This window comes from Adiantum capillus-veneris, chromosome 21 (genome assembly GCF_014529385.1).
Source record: "Adiantum capillus-veneris isolate H3 chromosome 21, ASM1452938v2, whole genome shotgun sequence".
In the NCBI taxonomy this organism is placed as follows: Eukaryota; Viridiplantae; Streptophyta; class Polypodiopsida; order Polypodiales; family Pteridaceae; genus Adiantum; species Adiantum capillus-veneris.
The window spans coordinates 7,345,495-7,360,000 of record NC_140951.1 but is presented as its reverse complement, the minus strand read 5'-3'; positions in this window follow the sequence as shown (position 1 = coordinate 7,360,000).

Below are 14,506 nucleotides of genomic sequence, written 5' to 3'. Positions count from 1 at the left end.
TCCAGCTTTTTACGTAGCAAAGCAATTTTAGACTCATTGCAGCTTGCATAAAGACCTGCTAGAATATCCCAAGCCTATTTTACATATTTTGCTGAACAAATGTGAGGAACAATGGTGCGCTTCATAGACAACATAGTCAATGCATGAGCCTGCACATTCTTTACATCCCAACGAGCTTGTTTTGCCTTAGGCAAAAAAACTCTAATAGCAGTAATTCTTGCAGTAAGACCTACAACATTCTCAACATCGCCTACATCCTCAGAACTAGGACATACATCAATGCCCTGCACAATATTCAAGACGCCCTTTGACACAAGAACATGTTGCATCATGTAAGCCCACATATGGTAACTGTCCCCATCCAATTTTTCTTCAGCAGTAAACATTTTGAACACATCTATGTTGTTGTTAGCCATGGTAAATGCTGCACCTGATGTGAAAACTATCCAAAAAGAGGAGACATGAAGTAGGAACAACGCATGCTATATAGCACAAACCGTAGAAGACTGTAAGGCACATGTTATACAGAAAACAATACTAACAAAAATTTTGCACAAAATGACAAAATTGCCTGTGCAGTCCTACCTGTAGTGGAAACAGAGGCCAAAATGATCCCGAATAAAAAATCTGAGCAGGCTAAGCTCTATGAGTTCACCCAAAATATTTGTCGACCTACGAACGCTTGCCAAACCTCATTGAAATTGGAGAAAGTGAGCAGGCGTGTGCTGGAGGTGTTGGCGACTAAGCCCGGGAGGACGCAACCTGCTCTGATACCAATTGTTGGAGTTAGGGTTGTAGAGAAATGCACACAGCTTAGATAAGACGAAGGAAGCTCAAGACACACAATAGAGAGTGTATTACTTAGTGTCCAATAGAAATATAGATAGCCCTAGAGTGATGGACGTATATACAATGCACGGGAGAAAAAACCTCCTAAAGTGGGAAAAATTGTCCCGACGGTCCTAGTGTGTTCACACACATCACTACCACATGTATATGGTAACAAAATTTTAGCCATTGTTGAGCATGATGCCGTGGAGATGAAACTAGGCAAGTGATATACTTACGTGTTAGTCACAAGCACACACACACACACACACACACACACACACACACACACACACACACACACACACACATATATATATATATATATAACGTAGAACACATTTAAAATCTTGATCCTACTCACCAAGATACAGATAACTTCCTAACATCAACGCAACTCATTACCCAAATGCGGTTCATCTCATTGATGCAAGCTACTTGTAAGCTACATGTCAATTTTTGACCATTCTCTTATTGAAGAGAAATGTTTCTTTGTTTTTTTGCCTTGTGTATATCTAGTTGGAGCATAAAAAGATTTAGGCAAGTTGATAAGAAGCTTCCAATTGCCTACAATGTGTACATGGTCCTTCTCCCAAACATATTGAGGAGTAGATTTTGTAGGCAACTTAGATGTTATAACCTTGATAGTGATAGTCGTTTTTTGGCTATCCGCGTTTTCCATGAAAATATCACATAAACACTATGGCTATCCTTAATTTTTCATTGTACATAGGCATGTGTGAGTTAGGGGACTTTCCCCATATGTCTTTGAAAACCCTCAACTGGCTAGTCACTGGGCTAGTTAAGCCAAAAAAAGAAATAAATAAAATAAAATTATGGTCCATTTGTGTATAAGTATTTCATTGTATGGAGGGCTTGAATATAGGTTTTTATTAATATTATTATTTTGGTATCTATTTAAATTTCTTAACCTAGTGTGTGCAATCTTAAGTATGTCACGTACATTGACTCATCGCTACCAGAATTTCTCTTACTATTGTGCATATCTCTTATTTTATAAAGAGATATATTCATGCAAGCCTCTAAAGATTTGTGTGAACCGAATCTCAGAAAAATGCAAAAAAAAAAACACTTTCAAGTATTTCTTACATGTTTTTTTTTCTTACTTCAAGTAAATAAAATTGCATTAATACAAATAAATAAGGGTCCCTTCTCACATGATTCCTCTATTTTTATTATATTTATCATAGTTTTCATATTTTATTTCCACCACCATCTAGACCCCATGTGTTTATCATTACATTTTTTATGAAAAGTCTATGCACTATATTGTTTTTTTCATCATGTATATCTTTTTTATACATCAAATAATCCTCCTTCATGTATGTATTCAAACCCTTAAGAATCTATTATATTATTCTTCCATGTATAGTGGAGCTCACTCTTGGAGCCTTCTGAAAATTCAACGAAAGAGGGGCCACTGAAAGACTTTTGTAGTGAGAAAAAATAGATATTTTGGTGGAATTTTTGACATCCAATTCCACTCCGATTTTGAAGAAGTGATCTACATAAAAACTGTAGTCTACAAACTATTCATGAATTTTGGAGCTCGTGTTTTTGAGATAGATTTTTTTAATGGACCATAGTCTTCCTATACTCTCACACAAGAATCATCCATGTATCTCATCTTTCCATACACTCTATACACCCCCCCCTCCTCGGAGTCCACTATGTAAAAGTTGCATATAGCACGTGTGAACAAAAGGTATTATATGTATTATATGTACCCCTTATGTATGCATTTTTGTAAAAAAACTAGCCCTTGTGTATGAAAATTTTTACTTTCTCAATTATAAAACCCTTTATGTAATTATGTACATTTTTCTATAAATGTATCTAATTATAAATCCTTTATTTTGTTCGCACGTGCTATCTTACATATTTTCTAGTAGACGTCCCGACACACACACACACACACACACACACACACACACACACACACACACACACACACACACACGCACGCACGCGCACACACACACTCACACACACACACACACACACACACACATACACACACTCATGCCTCTTCATCCATCACTCAAACTTACACCTTCCATGGTCTTTCTCATCCTCTTCACCATTATCCTCCCCTCTCACTTCCATAGCTCTCATATAATTTTCTACATACATACACCACCTCTATGTCTCTCTATATTATTTCTAAGTTACAATTCCATCTTACCTCTTCTAAAAATGCATAAAAATTCAGCATGTAAACCATGATAAACCTATGTAAATTGAAGCTTCTCCTCAACCAAAATTCTCATATTTATCGTGGTGATCAACCTTGGTGGCGACGACGTAAAGAAGAGAAAGAAGAGGAAGAATACTGGCAGTCATTTCTTACAATTTACACAAAGGTAAGTTCAAACCTCTTTAACAACACCCAATGTCACCATGGATTTTCCACCTTCATTAATCCTCTTTTTTCATTCTTTTCAATCGATTTGTACATGTACCATGAACATACTATTAGTAATTACTAACACTAACTGCTAACCTACTATCCATTGACATAACCCTAAAAGATGCCTCACCTCAAGACATGTACATAGTAAAATCTCTCTTTCTCTCTCTCCTAACTTTAGAAATTTCATCTTTATCTACTATCAATATTGCCCTTCTCTTGAGTCTACATCCATGACTCAAGTAGACAAAGAAGATCCACCATATTTTGATATTGAAAAAATCATAATCTCGATTTGTTAGCATGTAAAATAGGATTACCAAAAACCTTGATTAGGAATCTTGAATCTATAAATAGGCCTTTTTGCTTCTTGTAAATCATTTCTAATCTCTCACATAGCACCCCAACATTATAAGCGTGAGAAGAGAATTAATTGAATGATCACTTCCTAAGCTTCACACTTGGTGTGAGGGAATCTTTGAAGCTACACATTGCAAAAGAGAGAGTATGAGTGCCACATCTTAAGAAAACTAAATAATAAAATTGAGATTTGGTGCTTTAAAAGCGTGTTTTGACTTTATAATCTTTGTCCTTTCACTTGCCAGTGCAACGTGCTTGGGTGAATTCAAAGTGTTTTGCATCCCCGGGAGTCTACTAGGAAATATGTAACTTATAACACGTGCAAACAAAATAAGGTATTTATAATTAGGTACATTTATAGAAAAATGTACTACCATAAAGGGTTTTGTAATTGAAAAAGTAAAAGTTTTCATACATAAGGGCTAGGTTTTTCTTACAAAAATGCATACATAAGGGGTACATATAATACTTGAAAATCTATAGGTAAGGGATTATTTAAATACCTCTTATTTGCACGTGTTATATGCAATTTTTACATAGTGGACCCCCCGAGTTTGTATCTTACAATTATGACCTAGTTTGCATCCCATAACTAGGTGGTGTCCCTTTTCTTGTTTGGGTTTGGATGTGAGTTTGTTATTATGTTTTGTGCTTGTGGTTTTCCCAACCCTAATTAAGCAGCATGGAAGCCTTGCCGAGTGTTTAGAGATTGCTTCTCTTGTTGCTTGCCCTGAACCATCTCAATTTTGATTCCCCCACCGAGGACAATTTCATGTATTTTGCTAGTTCCTATTGCATGATTGCTTAGCCTGGAGCATAACCAAGTAGCTTGTATAATTTACAAGAATATGTATGACACCTTGATCCCTATTGCAAGGCAAAAAGATACACATCATTGTTAGTACTAAGCTACAATTTGAAAGTGTAATTTGTAATATTTTAGGCCTTTATATATCAGCCAAAAGAAATGCATTAGTGTATCATTTTATCTTGCCTCTCATTAGGTACGGCCTCAGTTTAGATGTTTATATTTTTGTTCTACTATAAGCAGTAGGCTATGCATAGACCATGGATAATGGATTAAGAATATAGATTTATCATTTTCACTCTACACCACACCACATATTAGGATAAACGTTGCAATTAGTAGGTGTGTATGGTGTTTATGTTTGGTGTTCAAAGGGCAGGTGATATCCTTGCATCACCACAACCTATCATCTTACCTCTTATTGACTATCATAGCTCATCTGATGTGCATGTTTTTATTTTGCTATAAAATAGATTGCAATGAAAATAGAGCATTGTGTGTGTAAATATTTTTAAGAAAAAAGAAAGAAAGAACGTGTTTTCACTTTGAATCGAATCCCAACACAAAATGTCAAGATATCCTCTCTGGCTTGTCGTTTAATTAAGTATATGAAATACTTGGTTGATAACGCTGCCAAGAAGTGCACAATGTGTATTGAAGATCATGTTTGGTTGTTGTGGGTCCGTTATGGACAACCGCCTATGTAAGAAAGGTTGTGGGAAGAAGTTGAGGCGGTTATATTGTCAGATTGAGTACTTTGTGGTTATGTATGGATATGCGGTTAATGTATTTTGGAAAACTGCAGCCTTTGTGAGGGTCGAGTGAGGTAACTGAGGTTTTTTGAAGCCTTTCCTTGGGAGCTTTGGTACCTTGGAAAGGTGGATTAGGTACTAGAGAGAACCCCTGATTGGCCCCGCGAAAGACCTCATATGTCGTTTACGACTATGGGAAGAAGGTGGATGTATGGATATGTGGTACATTTTCATACAGGTTCATGTGGACATTGTTTTAGAGTATTTATGCATAGTATTGAGTCAATCTGTGGCAAAGTGAGTTAGTGGATTTTCCCTTGGCAGTGAGAGATTTTCTGTCAGTGTTTATGAGCACTTTGGTTGAGATTGTCACTTGAGATATTGTCCAAATACAAACGAAACTCTGCCGAAATTTTGTCAAAATCCTTTGGAAAAAATTGAGAGAGTGAAGATGGCAGAAAGTTCAACTCAAGTCACATAGATTGTTGGAGAGAAGCTGACTAGAGAGAACTACAGCATATGGTCTTACAGGATGGAGAACTTTATCATGGGCAAAGGTTTATGGGATTACATTACAGGTGAACAAGAGTGTCCCGAGGTTGGTTTGGAACCAAATAGAGAGAATGTTGAAGCACATAAAACATGGCAAGCAGAAGTAGAAGCTTACAAGAAGTGGATCGAGAATTCAAGGAAAGTGATGCATTGGATTTCACTATGCATTAGTGACTTCTTTATACCACATGTGAAGAAGGCTCAATCTCCAAAGGAAGCATGGGAGATACTAGCAAGAATGAACAGCTCCAATACAAAACCACGAAAAGTTCACTTGAAGCAAAGGTTACATTGTGTATGGCGAGGAAATAGATCCATATCAGATTATGTGACAGAGATAAAGCAAATACAAGAAGATCTTACGAGCATTAATGTTGAATTTCCAGATGATGACTTAGTTTCAGTGACATTGAATGGTTTGGGACCGGAATACAAGTCATTGGAAACATCTATATCTGTTCGAGGACACATGCCTGATTTTGAAGAGTTAGTAAACCTTTGTTTGCAAGAAGAGGTGAAGTTAGGCAAGTCAAGTCCTTCTACATCAAATAAAAATTCCAGAGATCAAGTTTTTTACTCTAGAGGTCGTGGAAACAATAGAGATGGAAGAGGAAACTATGGTCGTGGAAACAATGCTGGAAGAGGTCAATGGAAAAACCAACAAAGTCAAAGTTACAATGATTACAGCCAAAGAGGCAGGGGGAGAGCCCAACCTCGTGGACGTGGAGGTGGACGATTTGTACATCCTCAAAGAGATGGATATTGTAACAGATGTGGCAATTATGGTCACTTTGAAAGAGAATGTTACACAAGGCTAAATCAAAATCGTGATCATGGTGGAAGAGGCCGAGGTTATGGAAGACATGGAGGAAACTTTGTTGGATACAATCCTCTTGATCAAAATGTATATGACAATAGATTGAGTGGACATTTATTTTCTATGGAGCATGTTGTTGGAAGCATGGTGGAGCCACATCATACAGATGATTGGTATTTAGATAGTGGTGCCACAAATCATATGACATATCATGGTGAATGGTTTGACAGAAAAGAGAAATTAGAAGACTATGAGTTTGTTGCTACAGGTGATGATACTATGCATCGGATTACACATGTTGGTTCAGTTCCATTGCTAGAAAAAGATGGGACATACAACACATTGGGAGATGTTCTATACGTGCCTTTAATCACAAAGAATTTAGCATCAGTTGGACAGATGACAGATAAAGGGTTGCAAGTCCGTTTTAATCGTTATGGCTGCTTCATAGAGGAGTTTCACAAAGGCAGACCATGCAAGATATTGGCACGTGGAAGAAAGAAAGGTCGCTTGTTCTCATTGGAAGCTGGAGATCCATGTTTACACAGTGGTATGTATGCAAACAAATCAGCCACTCAAGATAATTGGGCAGAGTTATGGCATAAGGATTGGTCATGTCAATTTTAGAAGACTAAAGCATATGCAATCAAATCAAATTGTACGTGGATTACCAAAGTTTGGCAGATTGAATTTTGATCATGTTTGTGAAGCTTGTCAATTTGGAAAGCAATCTTGTTTACCATTTCCAAAGAGGGGGAGAATTAGCCAAAGTCCTTTGGAAATTGTTCATTCAGATATTTGGGGACCTTGTGATCATGCTACACCAAATGGTTGTCGATATTTTATCACATTCACGGATGATTACAGCAGAATGACATGGGTTTAGTTTCTAAAGACAAAGTGAGAGGCATTTGAGGTATTCTTGGAGTTCACAGTTATGGTTGAGAAAGAGAATGGGTGTCAAATTAAATGCCTACTTACAGATGGAGGAGGAGAGTACATGTCACACAGTTTTGATGATTACTTACGTGAACAAGGCATAAGAAGACAGATTACTTGCATATACACACCACAACAAAATGGAGTTGCTGAGAGAAAGAATAGAGTCATAGGAGAGATTGCAAGAGCAATGATGAATGAGATGAATATGCCATTAACATATTGGGCTGAAGCAGTTCATACAGTAGTACACATTATGAATCGAACACCAACAGTTGCCATTCATGAAATTTCACATTATGAGAGACTTTATGGGATCAAGCCAACAATTCCTTATATGAAAGTTTTTGGATATGTTTTCTATGTTCATGTGCCAAATGAAGCAAAAAAGAAGATGGAGCCAAATGCAGTGAAGTGTATATTCTTGGGCTACCCAGTTGAAAAGAAAGGTTACAAGTGCTATGATCCTATGACAAGACAAGTTTATGTCAGTAGAGATGTCAGATTTTGTGAGCATGAACCATGGTATAAACCAAAGCCAGTGATGATAGAAGATGAGTATGAAGAGCAAGAGAATGTGCGTCATGTTGTTGGTAAGCGAGGACCATCAACAAGAACTATTTCAGGACCATATATGGCAGAGGAGAGTACAGGAAGTGTCTACCCATGGAGTGGTCGTTTGCGAGATAAGAAGCAAGACGAGAAAGGCAAGAAGAAAGTGATGGAAGAGAGTTCTGGAGATGAAAGCTTTGATGAAGAGCATGGTTTACCACATTTGAGGACACCTGGCAGTAAGCATATTGAGAAATATGTACCCCCATATGAAAGAGTTGAAGAGAAGAGTGCACCACAGTTGAGAAGATCAGAGAGGCTGTGTTATCTAGTTGATAGATTGACATACAACGGTTACATGCGTACACATTATGCATACATGGTTTCACGTGTGCAACATAAAGAGCCTACATGTTTTCAAGAGGCAATTGGAAAATCAAAATGGGAGTCAACTATGGATGATGAGATGGATGCTCTTGTGAAGAATGACACTTGGGATTTGGTTCGCTTGCCAAGTGGAAAGAAAGCAATTGGTTCAAAATGGGTATACAAAGTCAAGTGCAAGTCAGATGGTAGAGTGGAAAGATACAAAGCGAGGCTTGTTGCTAAAGGTTATGCACAAACAAAAGGTCTTGATTATGATGAGACATTTAGTCCAATTGCAAAGATGACAACATTCAGATTGGTGATAGAAATGGCAAGTATGTTCGGTTGGAAGTTACGGCAAATGGATGTTGATAATGCATTCTTGAATGGTGACTTGGAAGAAGAAGTTTATATGATACAACTAGAGGGTTATCAACATCCAGAGTTTCCATATTATGTGTGTAAGTTGAAGAAAGCATTATATGGTTTGAAGCAAGCATCTAGAGCTTGGTGTGAAAAGATAACAAGATTCTTGAAGAAGATTGGATTTAAACAGTCTACTGCTGATCACTCATTGTTTTTGAAGCATGTTGATGGAGAGATCGTCGTTATTGTTATCTATGTTGATGACTTGATTCTCACTGGAAGTCATGATGAGCAAATTTTGCATGTCAAGAAGAGTTTGTTGAGAGAATTCAACGTGAAGGACCTTGGTGAGTTGAGATATTTATTGGGAATTGAAATTATCGACACTTTATCAGAAATTTGGATGATACAAAGACAATACACGTTGGATATGCTTGAGAAGTATGGAATGAGAGCGTGCAAACCGGATGATACACCTCTTGATCAAAATGAGATGTTGTTTGATGATGGACATTACATTGAGGATGTCACTATGTACCGCAAGATGGTTGGAAGCCTTATTTACTTGACAATAACAAGGCCAGATTTGAGTTATGTAGTAGGTGTTGTGAGTTAATTCATGCAAAAGCCATGTAAAAGTAATCTTGATGCAGTGAGACGGATTATCAGATATGTGAAAGCCACTGTCAGTTATGGAATGTTTTATGAAAAGAATGGGAAACTTCGTCTTTATGGTTACACAGATGCAGATTGGGCAGGAGATTTTATGGATAGAAGATCTACAAGTGGTTATGCATTTTCGATTGGCAATGGTATGATAAGTTGGAGTAGCAAGAAGCAATCAACTGTAGCATTATCAAGTATAGAAGTTCAATATCGCGGAGCAGGTTTGGCAGCATGTGAAGAGTCATGGTTGAGAGTACTTATGGTAGACTTTGGTTTTGACTATCTTGACAGTGTCATTATATATTGTGGCATTAAAAACAGGTTTTGGAAATGGTGGCTAGGCATCTGATATTACAGTAGGTTATGTGAGGCTTCGCATACCCGATTGTAGGAGTAAATAATGTTTTTTCAAATTGACTCAACCATTTTTACCATAATACATCACTTACAAGTAAGATTGATCTTTTTTACCGGTCGCCTATTGTATATCGGCTAAAAGATTATTTTGTATATACTGAGTATTGGCTTCTGGTATGTGTTGGAATTAGGGTTGCAGAGAAACACACACAGCTTGGAGAAGACGAAGGAAGCTCAAGGCACACAATAGAGAGTGTGTTACTTAGTGCGCAATGGAAAGATAGATAGCCCTAGAGTGATGGGCGTATATACAATGCACGGGGGAAAAAACCTCCTAAAGAGGGAAAAAATGCCCCGGCGGTCCTAGTGTGTTCACACACATCACTACCACATGTATATGGTAACAAATCCCCCCTGGAGTGATGCGGTGAACGAGAGCTGGCACATGAGTAAAGGGAAGTGCCATGCCCTGAGGACAGGATCAGTCCACAAAGGGGAGTAAGCCCAAAGCTTTGCGGAAAGCTTCAAGCTTCTCACGAGACAATGCCTTTGTGAAAAGATCTGCAAGGTTGTCCTGTGTTGGCACATAAGCCAAGCTGACCTCTCCTGCTGAGAGCCTCTCCCTGACATAGTGGTAATGCACCTCAATGTGCTTTGTGCGAGCATGAAAAACTGGGTTCCTCGCAACTGCCAATGCGCTCTGACTGTCAGTGTAGATAGTGTTGGCAGTGTCCTGTCCAACACCCAAGTCAGCCATAAGGCGTCTGAGCCATACACACTCAACCGTAGCTGTGAAGACTGCCCTGTACTCAGCCTCACAACTCGAAGTGGCCACAGTAGGTTGCTTCTTGCTCAACCATGATATACATGAACTGCCAAGCATGAAACAAAAACCACTTGTGGACACTCGCGTGTCAAAACAACCAGCCCAATCTGAGTCCGAAAAAGCATGTAAGTCTGGCGGCAATGATCCCCCCTTGGGATAAAACAAGCCAAGATGTAAAGTGCCACTAAGGTAGCGGAAAATCCTCTTGACAGCCTGCCAATGCTTAGACCCTGGGCTATGCATAAATCTGCTGACCTGCGAGACTGCAAACTGAATATCTGGCCTCGTGTTGCATACATAAATGAGGCAGCCAACAGCAGTTTGGTAAAGAGTGACATCAGCAGGATCGCCAGCATCATGTAGACTCAACTTCAAACCTGTTTCCATGGGAGTGGCAATAGGTTTGCAATCCTCAAGTCCAAACTTACATAGCAATGTCTCTATGTAACTTTTCTGACACAAGGCAATACCACCATCACACTGCTTAAACTGTATACCCAAGTAATGATGCAACAGCCCCAAATCTTTCATCTTGAAAGTAGCATTCAAATCAGCCTTAAATTCAGCAATATGTCTCTCATTTGGTCCAGTGATCAGCAAATCATCAACATAAAGAACCACAATGAGAAATACATCATCCTCACGCTTTACATACAATGTGCTTTCTGTTGGACTGTTACGAAAGCCTCGTTTAACCAAATGAGTGTCAGCTTTCTCATACCAAGCACGAGGAGATTGCTTCAACCCATACAAAGCCTTCTTACATTTGCACACTTTGTCCTCTTGTCCTTTTATGACAAAACCGCGAGGCTGCGTTACATAAACTTCCTCAAATATGTCACCATTCAAGAAAGCAGTAACAATGTCTGATTGATGTACATCCCAACCAAAATGAGCTGCCAATGCACATAGAAAACGCACAGTAGTCATACGACAAGTGGGAGCAAAAGTCTCTTCATAATCTATGCCTTTTTGTTGTGCATAACCCTTTGCAACAAGTCGAGCCTTATGGCGATCGATCTCACCATCCGGCTTGCGTTTCAACTTGTAAACCCACTTGGTACCAATGGCCTTTTTGCCAGGAGGCAAATCACATAAAGTCCATGTGTCATTCTCTATAAGTGCATCATATTCTGATTTCATGGCAGCAATCCAATTTTCTGAATTCTGTGCTTCATCAAAGGACAGAGGCTCCTCAACATCATGTAAACTAGACACAGCCAAAGCATAACAATCTGATGCATAAGATGCATGGCGAGAGCCTGAACGAGTACGACTAGATAAAGGTGCATCCAATTTACTGTCACGCAAAGTGTGCACCAGCCATTTTGGCATACCTCTAGCCTGCTCATTTTCAGCCCTTTCCTCATCAAGTACATCATGTACATCTGCATCAGTAATAGGCTGTTCTAAAACATTTTCAAAAACCCCCATAGGCTGTACATTTGCCTCATTGGAACTTACATTCGTATTTCCACCACTGAAAAGAGGCAACAAAGTGTCATAAATGTCCTGTGAGCTTACATTACTGTCTCTAGTACATGACAGCAAGGGTTGAACAGAATCTTCCACAAACACTACATCCCGTGAAACCAAAATACGTTTTGTTTGCGGGTGATACAACCTGTAACCTTTGCTTTCAGCACTATAACCAACAAAAATACATTTGACAGCCTTATCATCCAATTTTCTGCGCTGCACTTGTGGCACCAAAGCATATGCCAAACAGCCAAAAACACGCATGTGCTCAATAGAAGGTTTTCTATCATGCCATGCTTCATATGGAGTAATAGACTGCAAAGCTTTCGTAGGACACCTGTTAAGTACATAAGTGGCACACATGATGGCCTCAAGCCAAAAAGAATGCGGCAAAGCTTGACTTTTGACCATACATCGTGCCATTTCCGTTAGTGACCTGTTTTTCCTCTCAGCAACACCATTTTGCTGAGGTGTATAAGGCACTGTACATTGGTGTTTTATCCCACGACTAGCCAGAAATGCATTAAATTCATGAGACATATACTCCCCCCCTCGATTGGAACGGAGGGTGCCCATAGTACATTTTGAGACATTTTCAGCCATAGCCAAAAATTGTTTGAAGCACATAAAAACTTCGGACTTCGCTTTAAGCGGAAATACCCACGCATGCCTGGAGTAATCATCAATGAAAGTCACGAAGTACAGGTAATTGCCCAAGGACGGAGTTTGCATGGGCCCACAAACGTCACTATGCACAAGCTGCAACCTGCATGTGGCCCTAACTGAACCATCCTTTGGAAACTTAGAACGCTGCATTTTACCCAGAATACAGCCTTCACAAACATGTTTGATAGGTGCTTCAAGAGGCGGCAAAGAAGCAACCATATCAGATTTCTGCAAACGCAGCAAACTGGCAAAATTCAGATGACCAAAACGTGCATGCCAAAGTTTTGCATCTGAAATAGCCCTTGAATCTGCAACAGCATTTGCAAAATTTTGTCCACACTTGTCATACAAAGTGAGCTTATACAGCCCACGGCACAAAAGCCCAGATGCAACAATTTCATCACCAAAACTGAGATCATGAACTGTACATCTGTCATCCACAAATTTGACTACAAGTCCAAGTCTAGCAAGTGCGGATACAGACAATAGATTCTTCTTGATCCCAGGTACATAAAGTGCATCAACAAGTGTGAAGGAACTGCCATTAGCAGCAGTGAGCACAATCTTTCCAACTCCCTGAACTGGATAAGAGGCGTTGTTGGCACAAGTGACTGAATTCCCATGAGGGACAGACTCGAGAGAGGTAAACAATTCACGATGTGAGGTAATGTGCTTTGTAGCACCACTGTCGAAATACCACACATGTGAATCTGCAGCAACTGACAAGCATGCATCATGGACAGCAGGATTGTAAGTGCACTCTGCGCTAAAAGCCCATTCTGCATCAACATCAGCATTACAATCTCCTTTCACAGAAGACTGAACAATGGCTGCATTTGTAGTGGAACCAGCATTTGCAGTGGAACCACCCTCTTTCTTCTTAGCCTCTTTGGCCTTCAACTTAGGACACGACTTGATCAAGTGATCATTGGCTTTACAATAATGGCAACGCATCTTCTTTTTGCCCTTATCACCAGAATTGCCAGACGAAGTGCTGCCAGCAGAAGCATTAGGAACAGAATTTTTGCCACTCACAGCAGAACCATAAGAAGTGGCTGCATTACTGTTACCACCCTTTCTTTGAGAAGCAATAAAAGCCTGCTCAACTGCACGCTGCCTAGTCCTGTTTTTTCTAGAAAGTGACTCTTGCAACAGCAATGTGCATAATGCATCAAACTTGACAACTTCAGGATTTCCTTGGGTCATCAGTCTCCAAGTACTAGCAAAAGTCTGGTAGGAATCTGGTAAGGCATCAAGAACAGTCTGCACAAGGGAACTGTCAGAAATGACTTCACCTGCAGAAATGAGTTGCTCATTGATATCCTTGACACTAGCAAGGAAAGTGTCCATATCATCTTCCTCATGCATAATCTTCGACTCTAGCTCTTTACGCAGCAAAGCAATTTTAGCCTCATTGCGGCTTGCATAAAGACCTGCTAGAATATCCCAAGCCTGTTTTGCAGATTTTGCTGAACGGATGTGAGGAATAATGGTGCGCTTCACAGACAACGCAATCAATGCATGAGCCTGCGCATCCTTAACATCCCAACGAGCTTGTTCTGCTGTAGGCAAAACAACTCTAACAGCTGCAATCCTTGCAGCAAGACCTGCAACATCCTCAATATCGCCTACATCTTCAGAACCAGGACGTACATCAATGCCCTGCACAATGTTCCAGACACCTTTTGACACAAGAACGTGTTGCATCATATAAGCCCACATAGGGTAGTTGTCCCCATCC